Raw genomic sequence first — 16,717 nt, forward strand, 5'->3', positions numbered from 1 at the left:
AGAGAGAGAGAGAGAGAGAGAGAGAGAGAGAGAGAGAGAGAGAGAGAAAGTAATATTAATCACAATGTGAAACTCTAATGTAATGACAGAATGGGTGAATCTTGAAAGCATTATTCAAATGATACAAAACCAGACAGAAACAGACCAATTTTGTTCAATTCCAATTATATGAGATATGTTGACAAGGCAAATACATAGCAATAGAAAATAGAGATCATCAGAGGTTAGGAGGAACAGAGAGAGCAGAGAGGTGGTGTTTAATGAATATGGAGTTTCTGTTTGATACCATTTAACGTATGGAAATTAGTAGTGCTGACTGCAGAAAAAAGACTGTACTCTATTTTCAAAATTTGGTTTTTGAGATAAGGTGTCACCATGTATCCCAGGGAGGCTTCAACCTCATAAATCCCCTGCCTCATATTCCTGAGTGCTGATGTTAGAGATGTGCGTCACTGCATATGGCAATGGGATGTACTTACTGCCACTGAAATGTGCCCATAAAAGAGTGAAAATGGAAACTAAACAGTATATAGACATTCCCCACAATAATCTTTCCTCAAATCCAGTCCTTGTATGTCTTTGGACTATGCCAGAAATACATAGTATTAGAAGTCTCTGAGGGAAAACCAGACACTGAAAGGAAAAACAAAACAAACAAACAAACAAAAAAAACACATCACATCACATCCACAACTCTAAGGAAAGCTGTTATTTTAATTTCTCCATATTTTATTTAACCACTTAGCCTTTGTCGGTTAACAGTCATTTTCTACCACTTCCTGTTCAAGTGGCATGCTGACATCTACTTACTGAGCCTTCCCAGTCTTCATCCCCTATTAGAAGAAAAATAGAAAAGGCCTCCGAGCTGGGGCAAACACAGTTCCACAGCAGGCATTCTGTCACTAAAGCTGTCCTCAGCAGCAGTGGTTCTTGGGCTCCAGCCACACCATGGGAGCAGCTGCAAGGAAGAGCAGAGAAGCTGGGGTCAGCAAGGCTGGCTCCAGCTAGAATAGCATGAACAGTGTATAGCAGGGTCAGGGAGTCTCTGACTATTGTCAGAATACACACAGGGCCCTGCAGCTGAGGCACATGTCTTTGAGGACTCTTAATAATCCTTTCAGCTCTGAGTGGTTCTGCTGTGCCCTCCTGTGTTTCTCTCTGGGCCTTCTAGTGGACAGTTTGGCAATGGGTTTCTGAGCCAGGAAAAATTATTTCTGGAGCTTTAGAAGTCTCCTTAGAAGGAGACTGATTGCCTGTGACTGATTGAAAGTGCTCACTGTCAGGTCTTGGAATTCACGAGAAAGCAGGGTAAGTCCCTGAACTGGCTGGGGCCTATGGTGCCTACACTGGGTGATGCTGGGTTCCCCAGTGCTTTAGAATTATTTCTGACAGAGTTCTGGATTCTTCTTCAGAGAAACTGCCTGGTGTCTAAGGAAGGAAGACTAACAGTTTAGCAGGGGAATGGGCTGAATGTTGTTGAAAGGTATCCAGCACTTGCATGAGCACTGCCTGACTTTTGGAAAGGACTGTCTTTGCCAGTCCTCTTGAAATAGGGTATTGAGTTCGAGGCCAGCCTGATCTACCAAGTGAGTTCCAGGGAGCAAGGGCTATACAGAGAAACCCTGTTTCGAAAAACCAAAAGAAAAAAAAAGAAAAAAAGGAAAGAAATAGGGTACTATTGGGTTGTCGGTGTAGCTTGTTGATCAACTTACCCAATAAGCACATGATCCTGCATTTCCTCCCCAGTACTACAAACTGGAGGGGAAGGTGATGGGGGGGGGGGAGAAAAGAGAGGAAATCTCAACTTAGACATAAATGGCAATAAATCTCTCACTTACTCCAAGAAAATCAATAATCCTCTTTTGGCAGAATTATATTGATTGTGAAATATGTTGGTGAACTAACTGTACCAAATGGATATCCCTAAAAGACACCCACACAGGAGGCCATACACTTACTCCCTAATATTACTGATGGAAATAAGGGGCTTACCTCACAAAATATACTGTATGTTTTATCATGAGTGCATTTCTGGAGTAAAGGGAAATGTATCATTTTAAAACTTGACTTCTATGGACCATTGAGATGGCATGGCAAGGAAAGTTGCTGGCTGACAGCCTCAATGACCTGAGTTTGATCCCTGGGACCCAGAATGTGGAAAGAGAGAATTGACTTGTACAAGGTGTCCTCTGATCTCCACACATGGGCCACGCACATACACAAATAACTTGTCTCTAAAATATAGGAGCATTGGGTGGATGAGATGCTTAGGCAGCCTGACATCCTGTCACCAAGCCTGACATCCCTGGAAACCAGATGTTCAAAGGAAAGAACCAGTTTCTAACCACAAGAGATGGACTCTTTCTCTTTCAATAGAATCAATCAGTCAATAATAATAAAATGCATGTTTAATTTTTTTTAACAAAACTGTCTTAGTCTAATTGCTTCTCTCCAAGTCTATAATTGGATTATTGCTACCATCTGTCTCTGTTTTTTCCCCCAGTTGATGCAAGTCCAGACAGTTTAAGTGAAACTATTCTATTTGGTAGGCTAGGGATTCACATAGCCTACAGAAATCCTAGAAAGTTTATTTGAGACAGGGATCCTTAAGTGTCCCTGACACCCCTTGAACTTGTGTTGCTCCTGGTTCCACCTTCCAACGGTTGAAATCACAGGGGAGCACTTCCATGCCCACCATAATGCCTTGAATTTTTAAATGTATACCCTTTACTTGCCTAACATATGGCATTCACATAGTGAGTGTGTTCGTGGATGTATCTTGGAACTTAAAGGGAGGGGTTTTTTTTTTGAACACTCATCCCAAATTCCTTTTATGCTAAAAGTTTCTCTGATACCAACTTGAAATCCAATAGAAATAAAATAGAGGAACAGCAAACAGTGTGAGCACAGAGGTGGAGAATTTCTAAGTGAGTGAGTGACTTCTATTTTCTTTCTTTTTTGTGTGTTTTGTTGTTTTTTTTGAGACAGGGTTTCTCTGTGAAGCCCTGGCTGTCCTGGAACTCACTCTGTAGACCAGAGTGGCCTCAAACTCAGAAATCTACCTGCCGCTGCCTCCCAGGTGCTAGGATTAAAGGCATGTGCCACCATGGCCCGGCTGACTTCTATTTTCTAAGTTGTACTTTTGGATTAAAAACTCTTCAGTGAGCCAGGCAGTGGTGAGCCATGCCTTTAATCCCAATGTTCAGGAGGCAGAGGTAGGCGGATCTCTGTGAGTTTGAGACCAGGCTGGTCTACAGAGTGAGTTCCAGGACACCCAGGACTACACAATGAAACCCTTTCTCTAAAAAACCAAACCAACCAAACCAACCAAAAAGTCCAAACAAAAAAATTCTTCAGTGAACGTGTATCACTTTTACAATCATGGAAAATCAGAAATTCTCACATAATATAATGCAGCTTGTTATAAGAAAGTTAGCATAGTAGGGGTTAACCTTTCTTGGGTCTCACATTCTTTTGAAATTGCTGAAAGTTCAGACCCTTCTTGAAGGGTGTTATACACATGGTGTTGTCAGTGAATTCTCTCCATTCACAAAACCTCAAGTTTCCTATTCTTCTAGACAACTGCGCTGTCATAGCTGGATCCCCTAGCTCTTTCTTTCCTGTTCTGTTTTAGGTTGGTGTCACAGGTGCCTAGAGTATAGGGGACTTTGAAGGAATTAAAGCTTGGGCTAAGCTTAGAACTGGAATCATTGAGGAAGCCTGTGAACACCAAGTTGAGATTTCCCCCTAGGAATAGGGCACAGAAGAGAAGACAGCAGGGAGGCTGATCTTGGTCTTAGAGCAATGTCAACAGTAGCTACAGTTTAAAAATGACAACAGCTAAATGAGAGCACTGTCAGCCTTTAGGCTCCAGTTCAACTGATAATAAAAGCAGGACCCTAATGCACATGGAAAGCATGGCAATTATGTCCTCTAGCTAAAGGATATGTAAGAGAGAAGGTGCAGAGCATTCTCAAGGACAGTATTTTGTCATTGAGATAGCATTTCTGTCAATGCTATAGGCAGAGGCCTCTAGATATCCCCAGTCCTCATTGTAGAATTTGCCAGGGGTGGGGTGGGCACTGCAAAGGGGGAATGCTTAGGTAAGGGCATGATGGAGTGTTTGTTGTAGCAAAAGCCTTCTTTGCTTTCTGAATAAATATGACTGTCCTTTGGAGTGCTTTTAGCCAGAGGAAATCAGCAAATGTTCTTGTGGGCATGTTCATTCAGCACACAGACTAAATGTGAACTCAACATGGGGGAGAGAGAGCAGGAGGCAGAAACATAGAAAATGACTGACTTACTGATTGATTGATTGTTTGCTTGATTGTTCAGGTGGAAGAAAGGCACTACATCTGGGACTTTTGCTCAAATCATAGTCTCCCTCTCAGTTTTAGCTCAAACAGACAACATCATTTGGAACTGCCCAGCATGTGGTTTCTTTGTGTAGGTATGCCTTGTCTTCTGAGAACTTCATATATAGTACTATGAATGTATACTGAGAGTAATGGGTGAATGATGTTCATGCTATTCAGATGGGTGGGGCAGGCACTAATGAGTGCCTTTCAGTGAGTGCTCATCTTGAGAAGACTGCAAGAGAAGGACAGTTGTACTGCTGAGCGTTAGAAAGATGTTGGCAGTGAATCTGCAGTTTGCTTATTCACCCATTCAGGATATAATGTGGGGGAATTTGGAACCCAGCAGTGACCAAGGCCAACAACCTACAATCACAAAGCTTTCTCTTGGTAGGGAGTGAAAGGGAGAAAATTGATGAGTACTAACTGCATCTTAACCTTTGAATGGTGGGCTAGGATGGAAAAGGAAGTAAAATACTTGTTCTATGCTTTAAGGGGTATCATTGGATCCAGTGAGTATCATTGGTATTAGAGGCTGGCCACATGTACCTGGATACATCAGTTATCTTTACCAGGTTTCCCAGTGTAGTGGAGGAGAAAATTGATCAGAGGAATCGGGATTAACAAAAATGAGATCCTGTGAGCTACTAAGAGTTTTGTCCACTGTAGTTAGAGGGCATATGCTAGAGAATAGGGCTAGAGGCCAGCTCATGAAGTGTCTTAGCACACTTCTTGGCAGTCTGGGTCTTGTTCTGTAGGTTCTGGGAAGGAGTGTAAAGAAAGGAATCTGTGAACCAACCTTCATCTCGGGAAAAGTTTAACAGATTTGAATCGAATTAGCCATCAAAGAGGTGCTGGGAACAAAATAAGTCACAGATTGGTAGTTGATCTTTTCAAAATAAAATGTTTGGGTTAATTTAGTCTGTCACAGGGGAGATAGGTGCAAGCACTCTCTTGGTGTCCTTTAAAAGAAAGATTTTTCATGCAAAGTTCCCATTTGCTTTCCCTCTAGAGTTGTGTACACAGCTCTAATAAACAGTCTCCCATGATTCAGTGTATTGCTCCTGAAAAATAAATACAGTAGGGCACATGTTCAGGCTATGTTGTCATTTTATGGATTAATTTCCATTACTGTGAACTTTCTGGTTTTCAGTGCATAAATATGAGCAAAACATCTGTCCATGTCATTCTCTTGCTAAAAACAACAGCAACAGCAGCAAAACAAACAAAAATTAAAAAAAAAACCAACCAATCAAATAGAAAACTGTTTGCTGGCTCCCCACTTCTACATGAGGAACTAGTCACAGATTATGTTCTTAATGAATGTGGCTCTCTATAAACAGACATCTCTAGCTCATCTCATCCATCTTCCCCTTTGCCGAACATTAGCAGACTCACAAACACAGCCCTCTAAGCTCTCTGTACTCAATGTCATTCTGTTTACTGCTTTCCACATGCTACCTGTATTCACCTTGCCTGCTCTGGGATGATGATCTCCTGTCATCCAGGGATCAGCTCAACTGCTTCTTTTCTCCCTCACCAGCAGAATGAATCTCTCCCTTACTACTCTCTGTATATCTCTATCTGTTGAGAAGCCCTACCTTCCAACCATAACATGGCCCTTGCGGTATTAAAATCTGAACAGCTGGAATTACCTACATGAGACTGTCAGGAGCTAATGTTCCCTCGCTGAGTGGAAGGAGGGCTCCTGTGGCTGTACAGGAGAGGGTCCCAAGGCCCTGCTTTCTGTCTCCAGGGTATATAACTAGTTAAATATTGCCAGGAACTGGGCTTTTTCACCCACCTTCCTGTAGGTAACTCAAACTGATTTCATTTGATTCACCAAGCTTGAATTTAGTGGTATCCATTTTCTGTTCTGTCACTGTTGTCCTACTTGAAATAAATACATATTTATCTCCACCCAGGAAAAGTTAACATGCTACCATCATAGCCCTTGCCATGCTCTCTGTGTGAAAGCATGGCTGTCTGCCCCTCTAGTTCATGAGGTCACTAAGAGCCCCATCTGCGTCTTGTCCATCTTTCAGCACTTTGTAGCTCACTGCCTGGCCCATGGCTGATGCTTGGTTAGTACATGTGACTAAATTAAATATTTTGCATTTTGTTTTATCAGTGCCCTAGAAGAATTCTCAGGGGATGACTGACCAGGGAGGGAGCCTCACTTTTGTAACAGGTTGGTCAACAAAATTTTAAGTGAGGTGTAGGATCTCCTCAGACATCAAAATCTAACTGTGCTAATGAGCAACTGGGTTTCTGTACAGGGAACCTATCTCTTAGGAGACCCTGGGTTTTTACCTTTCTGTATGTACAAGGAAGTGAAACTGGGTAGGTAATTTTTTTTTTTTTTTAGTTTTCTTTTTTAAGTTTTGTTAATCTTGGCATACATAGAAATTGGGCTTCATCATCCCACAGTATACTTTAGGTATTTAAAAAGTGCTTCATAGGTCCTGACTCATAATATTCCAAGTCTCCTTTCTCTGTGTGTTGGTTTAGCTTTGCTATCTCGACACAAGCAATAGTCATCTGAGAAGGGGGCCCTCAGTTGAGAACTGTTCCTATCAAGATGGCTTGTAAGAAAGCCTGTGGAACATTTTCTTGATTAATAATTGATCTAGAAGGGCTTGGCCCATTGTGGGTGGGGCCACCCCTGGGGAAGTGGCCTTGGGGTGTATGAGTAAGCAAGCTGAATGGGCCATGTGGGAAGCAAGTCACTAAGCAGCGTTCCTCCATGGTCCTGCTTCAGTTTCTGTCTTGACTTCTCCATGATGGGCTATAAGCTGTAAGATGAATCAAACCAAACATATTAGTAGGGAAGTATTTAATTTAGGCTAAAACAGTGTGGGTATGATAATAAATCTGCCCAGGGTGTGTGTGTACAGGTCACTAGGTTAGGGAAATGCAGGGCCAAACGGAGGCAGGTGTGCATATTGAGTTATAGTAGGAGAGATAGGATTAACGTCGACTGGGTCACTGTGTCCTGTAATAGTAAGAAATAGAGAAGTTCCCAACTTTTTACAGATGTAAACTTTGCCTCTATTTCTCTAAGAAGCTTTTACTGTGTACATGCATCCCATGTAGCGGTACAGACTTCTAGTAGTGGGAGGGGTTCACAAAAAGGAAGAAGGAGGGAAGTAAGATCCAAGATGACCAATATGGGAAAGACTTGCTACAAGATGCCGTTTTCTCCTTTTCAAGATTCATTTTCTTTTTTTTTTTTTTATAAGATTTATTTATTTACTATATGTAGCTGTCTTCAGACACACCAGAAGAGGGCGTCAGATCTCATTTTGGGTGGTTGTGAGCCACCATGTGGTTGCTGGGATTTGAACTCTGGACCTTCGGAAGAGCAGTCGGGTGCTCTTACCCACTGAGCCATCTCACCAGCCCCCAAGATTCATTTTCAAACTGGGACCTTTCAGTTGTCTTTACTCGTTGTCAGGGCCAAATTAATGAAGTGGACAGATCTCTGGTGCAATCTCATGTAGGAAATGACATGTGGCTGCATGCTCTAAAGGGTTCAGATGATGTTCAGGTGTTCACTATTTTACTGACAGTAAATCTATGGAACATTTGTACATTTGGATTTTTTTCTACTGAAGAATGCAAAGTATGCCATGACTCTCTTTAAAAGTAAGGGGAAGGTCAGAGGGAATTCTATTTTATTGTTTTGGGTTTTGCTTTGTTTTTTCAGACAGGGTTTCTCTGTGTAGCCCCAGCTGTTCTGGAACTCTGTATGCCACACTGGACTCCAAATCACAGAGTTCCACCTGTTTCTGCCTCCCAAGTGCTAAGATCAAGGGTGTGTACCACCAGCACATGGCTAGTGAGAACATTTTTAAAGGTCAAAACTGGCCTTGAATTCCAGGGCTTACATAGTTCTGTCTCAGTTTCCCAACTAGTCAGGAGTGTTAGAGATGGCTCCCTGCTCCTAGTAACTCTGTGGTGATCACAGACATCCAGGCAGGTTAAAATTAGTTGATAAGCACTGAATAGATTGTTTGTCATATTTGGGTATGTCTTGAGAACTTGTTTTTTGATTTTTCCGAAAAGTTGTTATGTCTTGGCAAGGTGCATTTTTCTCCTATCAACAATGGTGTTAAATCAAAATAGTATTATTCATATTGACATCCTCTCCGTTCCCTCAAGCCCTTCTGTTCATTTCCCCTTCTTCCTGTCTTGCTTTTGAGTCATTTAAAACTTATTAGCACAAAGTGAATACCAAGTCAGGAGGAATTGAATCCAAATCAGTTCTTGCCTGAGAGCCAGTGGGTTGAGTTAAGGTATAATTACTGGCTACAGTGAAGTTTTGGGGTAGAGAGTTCATTGGCATTCTGCTTACTCCTGTGGAGAGAATATGGGCTATTTGCATAATATCTGAGTTAGCAGTAAAGAAAACATTTGTAAAGCAAGCTAAGCCTCTCATAGAGCATGTTGTCTCATTAGAATAAAATCTTTTTTTTTTTTTTTTTACTTTTTCAGACTAGTTCTCAAAACAAATAGCAAGTAGACTTGGAAAGAGGAAATACTCTTGCATTAAAAATTTCCCGTGTTAAAGTTCTAAAATTGGGGTAAAATAGGGAGGGATAGGTAAGCCTATTTTTCACCAGTTGTCTTTATGTTCAGTTTTAAGTACCTTCAAAGTCTCATTTTGTGGATTTTTAGAGTTGTAAGTAGTTCCTTAAAGCTGGAAACTGAAAATCAGTTCTGAAGACTGTTGGCTCTCCTGTCCTCTTGGGTGGAAATTCATATTGACATCCTGTCCCTCTGGCTTGGAAAGCTTGTACCGAAGACCAGCCTCTTTGTGTTGTACAGCTGGCTATCCCCAGGAACCACAAAAGCCTCTGGCTTTGGAGTTCTCACCGCTCTGCTAGGTTCCTGCTAGGTTCCGTGGAGGATATTGAGATGAATTAGATACAGGTCCCTTGACAATATCTTACTTTTTTTTTTTTTTTGGTAATTTGATTCTTCCCCACTTGAATCTACCAGCTCCTTTCCTCAAAGTAAAAGATCCAAGGTGTTAATCCCTACTCATTGAAGACAAATGCTAAATTGGAAGCAACAGCCTAGAAATGCAAAACTCCTTATCCAATTACAATTCTAGCTCTCCCAGTCAGCCATGCTCAGCATCATCAGGGTCAGAAGGGAAGATCTCATGGTGGCACATGCCTTTAATCCCAGCACTCTGGAGCCAGACACACACAGGTCTTTGTACTTTAAGAGAAGTCTGGTCTACAGAGCAAGTTCCAGGATTGCTACAGCTACAAAGATATACCCTGTCTCAAAACAAACAAACATAAAATGAAAACAATCCCCCAAATCCCATGCTTCCAAGTTCTAGAAAATTATAAAATGCAAAGTTCATTGAGCGAAACAAAACATGGTAGGTAAGATCAAGAATGAAGAAATACTAAGTATCTGTTGAGTTTAGAGCACACAGGCTTTTGGGTACATATTATGGTTAAGATCAATATTGTACTAAACCTCACTTTCCTCATATGTAAAATGTACATAAAAAAGAAGAAAAGCTCCTGGGATTTCTTTCAGGGAGTTAAAAGAAGAGACATATAGTGCTTAACAGTTTGCATAATGGTGCTGAGTCTATGAAGCAAAGTGCAAGGCATCATCTCTGCTGAGAAGATTCTGCTGAGCAAACTAAACCGCAAAGTAGTTGAGTGCCAAAGCAAAGCTGTGTCTAAGTGCATTCCACAATCAATGGGAAGAGTACTGTGGGTTAGAGAAGAGGCAGGCTAGGCTAGCTCAAAAATAGTAAGGCCTAAGGGAGATGGCTCAGTAGGCAAAGCACTTGCCACACAGCCGTGAGGATCTGAGTTGGAATCCCCAGCACCCACATATAAGCTAGGCAGTCTAGTGACCTGTCTGTTACCTCAGCCCTTTCAGTAGGCCAAGACCTGGGATTCCCAAGGGGCTAGCTGTCCAGACTAGCTGAATTGGTTCAATTAATAAAGTGGAGAATAATCAAGAAAGACACCTGATGTCAACATGGGACCTCTACATGCATGTGCACTTGTACCACCACACACAAGTGTGTCCGCACATGTGAACAAGCATACACAAATGAATACACATCCATAGGAATAATAAATTGATAAAATCTGATTTTCTGTTGTTGGGTATTTTTTCCGTGTGTGTGTGTGTGTGTGTGTGTGTGCGCGCGCGCGCGCGCGCGCGCTCATGCGCGCATTGATAAGGACTTCCTGCCTGGCCTCAAATGCATCCATCTTCTTGCCTCAGCCTTCTGAGTGCTAAGACGCCAGGGGTGCCATTACACCTGGCTTTCTCCTTGAGTTTATGAACAAAAGTAGAAATGCAAAAACTGATCACATACTACATACCCTCATGCAATGAAGGCTTTTGATTGAAATAAATGGTAATAGATGGATTCCCATGTTTATGTGTGTAATGTGGTTTGTGCCAGCACTTTGCTAGAAGCTACACTAGACATTGGAAGGTATGCAGAAACCAAGTGTGGCTTTAAGACAGCTTCTAGGATCAAGTCAGATGTCTAGGTTTATCCGCCTTGCACAGTGAGTTAAGAGGATTCTTAAGGGTGAGGTCCAATTCTTTTTGTGTCCACATCACCAATAGCTAGCACAGTGTCTAGCCCTTAGTGGGGACCCATTAATATGTCACATACTTGAACGTGCTTTGTTTTCTCTCCTGCTGGAAGGAAATTGCCTTCCCCCAGTGGCCATTTTGAGTACAGAGGGTTATTTTAAGATATTCTCAAGAGAGAACACTAGAAACTGCTGTTGAATGGCTAAAAGGAAGGAAGAGCAGAATGACAAAGGGGAGTGTAGAAAGTTCCAAGTGAAGGGGATGGAGTGACTTATCTCCTTTTGAATATGGTGCTTCTTCCTTTGCACTGTCATCATCCATAAGAGAATGTGATTCTAGCACTTGGGAGTAGTGTCATGAATTCGGGGCTGGCCTGGGATACCTAGTAGGTTTCAGGCCAACCTGGACTACAGAGGAAGACCCTTTTCTGTAAACCAACAACAAAAGAACAAAACCATACAACTCAGATGCCACTGTCTCAAAATCACACACACAAAAAGAAATTTTGGACAAAAATCACTGTCTTAAGCCAGTTGTTGCTGTGGTCTTTATTAAACTGAAACCTAGTGTGCAACATGGCTTGTTGGTGGTGAAGGTTTGAAATTGGCCCCATTCCACCCTCATTTCTAAGCTTTCTGCTTTCCCTCCCAGTGTTTGATAAAGAAGGGAATCTCTGCAGCCAGTGCTCACTTTAGACTTGCCGAAGACACATTCTCTGAATTCTTCAAGACAACTGGTTTCTAAAATAGAAGATTTACTGGTAAACTCATGACCTTTAGTATAATACCTAAGCAGAAGTTAAGTCTGGCTGATTTTGTGATGTTTCCAGAGAAACATGAGATTATTTGTTTTTTTTTTAATTTTTATCCTTGTTTATTGTGATTATTGCATACATGCATGGTGTGTGTGTGGCCGGTTGTTCATATGTGCTATGGTGTGCATGTGCAAGTCAGAGAACAAACAGCTCCATAGAGTAGGTTTTAGTTGTTTTCTTCCGCCTTGAATGGGTTCCCAGATCTGAGGTGGTCAAGCTTGAGTGTCAAGTGCTTCACTTGCTGAGCCATTTCTGAGGCCACTTTATTGTATGTTAAATGGATGGATCTGTGCTTCTGTTTCTTTCTTTTTTTTTTTTTTCGGGGGGGGGGGGGGTCATGACAGGGTTTCTCTGTAATAGCCCTGGCTGTCCTGGAACTCACTTTGTAGACCAGGCTGGCCTCAAACTCAGAAATCCACCTGCCTCTGCCTCCTGAGTGCTGGGACTAAAGGCGTGCGCCACCACGCTCAGCTTGTGCTTCTGTTTCTAATGGTAAATTATATATACTTAACTAGTCATGTGTATTTTGGGCAACATTCAGTGAGTGAGTTGTCAATATCAGGAGTCACAATGTCTACTATAGTGGTAACATCTGTATTTACTCACTTGGGGATTACAGACTTGGTATTTTGCACATGTATAGTTAAAACGATGAAAGAACAGCACATTGGATGTGTTAGAGCTGCCACAAAGAAGAATGTCCAAGTTGTGTTGCTGTAGAGAGACCCTTGGTTGGGGTCCATTCTTTCCAGTCTTTTTACCAAGACTGCAGCTGAATCTATACTGATGACTTCCCTGTTTCCCCCGTACTAACAATGATAAGATGGTCTCAATTTGTAGAATTGTGCATTTCTTCCTAGTTTTAGGATTTACACACTGAAGGCCATCAAGAATTCCACTTAGGCAGCTTAAATATGCATGAAACCCATGAACTACATACATCTCAAGTCATGGTTCCAAAATGATTACTGAAAGTTTTTTTTTTTAAATACTAGAATTAGGTAAATGATTTATTGTCTTTTACAGAAGTCTCAGAAGGCTTTTTAGTAAATAAATGCATCTCAATGGAGATGTTTTTAGAGTGGAAGTTGAGCCCAGGGTCTCACATAATACCATATTATATCTGTATATCTGTATCACCGAGCTACAGTTCCAGTCTCAATGAACATATTTGATTTGAGGATTGTATACAAATACATCCAGTTTGTGCAACACTGACAAGAAAAGGAAAACAGGATCAGGAGTTAGAAGGTATGGTTTGGGGCTGCAGTGTAGCTCAGTCCTAGAGCACTTGCCCGCCACAAACAAAGTCCCATTTCCAGCCTGACAAGAAGAAGGAGTGTGAACTTGACTGGTTATAATGATGATTCTGCTGATGAATGATGAGCCTCTGAGCCACTCCCCTCACGTATAAAGTTAAAATGATAGTAATTTATGTATGTACATGATGGACATTCTGTCAGGTCAGTGGGATGCAGATTCAAGTGCTTTCTTAATGATGCAAAGTGATCTTCAAATGAACAGAAGGAAAACAAAACAAAACAAGACTACTACCACCAAGTTATTTCAAGGGAACTTATGGCTCAGTGAATAAGGGCTTTGACAGACAGATCGCTTTATTTTTCCCTGGTGAAAACTGAGTAGGTTCCAGATTTAGGCTGCAGTTTTTCTTGTCACTCCTCAGGAAGGCAAGACTGAAACATGTGCTCACTTCACTCCAGGTTGTATAAATAAATGCCTTTGCCTTTTGTTTAACACTGTTACAGAACTGTAGAGGAGCATGCAGTGGGGCCTTGCTGCTATTTGAAGGATTGGTGAAGTTTTGTTCATTATAATGCAGGTTTCTGGGGTTATAAAAAAAGTCTTTGTAGGCTAATTATTATACAAACCAAACTAAAAGGAAAAATCACAAACATGAAAGAAAAGTCCATTTTCTTTCCTTCCTTCTTTTGTTTCTTTTTTCTTTCCTCCTTCTTCTCCTTTTTATTTATTTTTTGGTTTTTTTTTTTTGTTTTGTTTTTTTTTGGTTTTTATTGTTTTGAAGACAGGAGCCCTGGCTGGCCTGGAACTCATCATGGACCAGGCTGGCTTCAAACTCAGAGATCCATTTGCCTCTCCCTTCCAAAATGCTGGGATTAAGGGCCTACTCAGCTTTCATTTTTTTAATATTTAATTTAAAATATTTTATGAATATTCATACATATATATATATATATATATATACACACACACACAATGTGTTTTGATCAAACCCACCCCCATGAAAAGTCTGTAAGTGTAGTTAGATGTTTTTCTTTGATAACCATAGAAGTCTAATGATAGAATGATTGAAAAAAAATGAAAAGCAAACTCAATAAAGGTTATGATGGCTGGGGAGAACTACTACTCAACCCATAGATCCAACCTTTCCTTCTCTATGATGACTTAATCCCACTGGAAAGGGAAATAGAGGGTTTCAGTTGCCTCTCGTTTTTTTCAAAGGTCCAGGACTTCTGTTAGAGCACGGTTCTCAACCTTCCTAACGCTGCAGCCCTTTAGTACAGTTCCTCATATTATGGTGACACTCAACCGTAAAATTATCTTTGTTGCTACTTCATAACTGTAACTTTGCTACTTTTCTGAATTATAATAAAAATATCTGGTAGGCAGAATATGGAATACGTGACCCCCAAATTGAGAGCCATTGTGTTGGGGTACTCAGAATAGTTACTCTGATTTTCCTAGTAAATATCCTGCGCCTAGTGACAGAGGAAATAGAAATGACAACTCAGAACCTTAGGTTGAATCAGTTTGAAATGAAAAGTAAAACCTTTTTTTAAAAGTGTCCTTTAAAATGTGGGGAAACTGTTGCTTTCATTTCTACAAGGCATATAGCTTACATCTAAACACATGCTTCCGTTTGTCATAGGGTTTTTTATATTAACATGACATGAAAAAGCCAAAAGAATTTCTTTTTGTTTTGTTATTTTGCTAAGTTGCTTGAAGCAGGTGTGTGTGAAATTCCTATACAGAGAAGTTAATAGATGTTAATTCAACAGGTTACACATTGAATTTGGACTAGTTTTAATATATTTTTATTTTAATTAACTTTGTAGTAGTAAGGATTGAATCGAGGGCCATTTACATACTAGGTAAATGCTCTGTCATTGACATAATGAAGGTTGATATCGCAACCTTCCTTTTCAGCTTTTTTTTTTTTCAGGGTCTTAGTATATAGCCTGGGGTGACCTGGAATTCACTCTGAAGATCAGGCTGGCCTTCAACTCAGAATTCTGCCTGGTTTTGCCTTCTGAGTTCTGGGATTAAGGGCATGCACCATCACACCCAGCTCACACACAAAACCATGGAAATTATTGTACATACTAATGGATACATGTAATATTTTAAAATGTATATATTATATGTGTTTCAACCATGTTAATCATATTTATTTCTTCATATGTCACTTCTTTGTGGTGAGGATTTAATATATCTTTAATATTTTTAGATTTATTTTATTATTTTTTATATAAGTGTTTTTTTGCATCACATGCAAGTCTGATGCCTGAAGAACTGGTGAGCATCTATGAAGGTGCTGGGTCCTTTGCAAGACAAATACTGTCAACCACTGAGCCAACTATCTAGACTTAATTTACAACATCGTAAATCTGTATTCAGTTTCTATTAATACAAGTTAAATAATTTCATTTAAATAAAACATCCTTAGTAGAAATTATTAACAAATATTGTTTAAACAACTAATGTGTAATTACTTAGAATGCATGTCAAGACATGGTTCTAAGTGAGTCTGAATATCTCAAAGCTCGTTATATAATGAATGCTTGGATGTCTACCATGTGCAGTGAACAAATTACAGCTTTTCCTTGGTTCTGGTGCTAGCACGTCACAACTGAATCTTGCTGGGAGGAAAAGGTAGGGTCGTCCTTTTCCCTTTACTAATCATAGAGATGACATTTGATTCACAGGCTTAGGTCTTCTATTGTAGGAAGCTCCCTGTCTTTGAATAGTCAGAGAAGTAAAAATAGATCATGGTATGTTCAGTGAAAGAAAATGATAGGCAGGTACGTAGTGGAATAATCTAAGTTCAAGTCCTTGCATATTAATATCCTTTTGTATTTTTGAGTGGGGGAAGAGACTGCATGAGAGAAAAAGAATGAGTCTTTTACAGGCACAGACCTAGGGTTGACTTTTGACTCTGAAGATTTATTTAACCTTAGTTAAGTCCTCTTTCTCAACTCTAATATGGGAGAATTGATTATGCCTATTTCATAGGTTGTTAGAGCATTGCATTGGAACATATACAGAAAGTACTTAGCAAAGTTGATGGCTGCTGAGCAAGGGAGAGTTGCTTTTTTTTTTCAGAGACATAAGCCCTGAGAAGCCATTTCATGCTTTTGAAGATGGTCCCACACCCATGCACATATTAGGCAGTACTAAGTGGACTCAGTGAAATTTTAAACAGGAAGTTAAGAGATGACGTGGGGGAGATGGGAGAAGAATTGGAAAGGAGAGAATGGGTGAGGACTTCATCAAAACACCTTATATGCATGAATAAGTAGTAAATACAGTACTTTAAAAGAACCCATTTGATGCTATCATTATTAGTAGTATTACTCCTCTTCCTATATCATCTTTTGATTTCTCGTCTTTATTGGCTCTGTTCCTTATAACATGACCCTTAGGCTGGGGCTCTTCTATCAGTGGTCAGCTCACTTAACTGTACAACAGGAGGCCACAGAGTTTACCTCCTGAAACCTCACCCTTTAATGCCATGTCGGCAGAATTCAGCATCTCCAGGACTCTTGCTTGCCATAGCAAAGCTGGAATGTAATAGTCTTTGGATTGTGTATTTGGCACAGGGAGGACACATGAATGTTCATATTTTCTCCACTTTAGTTTCCCAGCAAATAGAGCACATTCACTAAATCTGTCATAGGCTTTTAAATATACTGTT

The 16,717-nt window shown here is 40.5% G+C and overlaps 1 protein-coding gene across 2 annotated transcripts in view; it reads left to right on the forward strand.

Annotated features, from left to right (window-relative positions):
- Dock11 (dedicator of cytokinesis 11) overlaps positions 1–16,717 on the forward strand; it is a 187,577-nt gene that overhangs the window by 38,911 nt on the left and 131,949 nt on the right. The window lies entirely within an intron of this gene.

Source organism: Mus caroli, chromosome X (assembly GCF_900094665.2).
Source record: "Mus caroli chromosome X, CAROLI_EIJ_v1.1, whole genome shotgun sequence".
Lineage (NCBI taxonomy): Eukaryota > Metazoa > Chordata > Mammalia > Rodentia > Muridae > Mus > Mus caroli.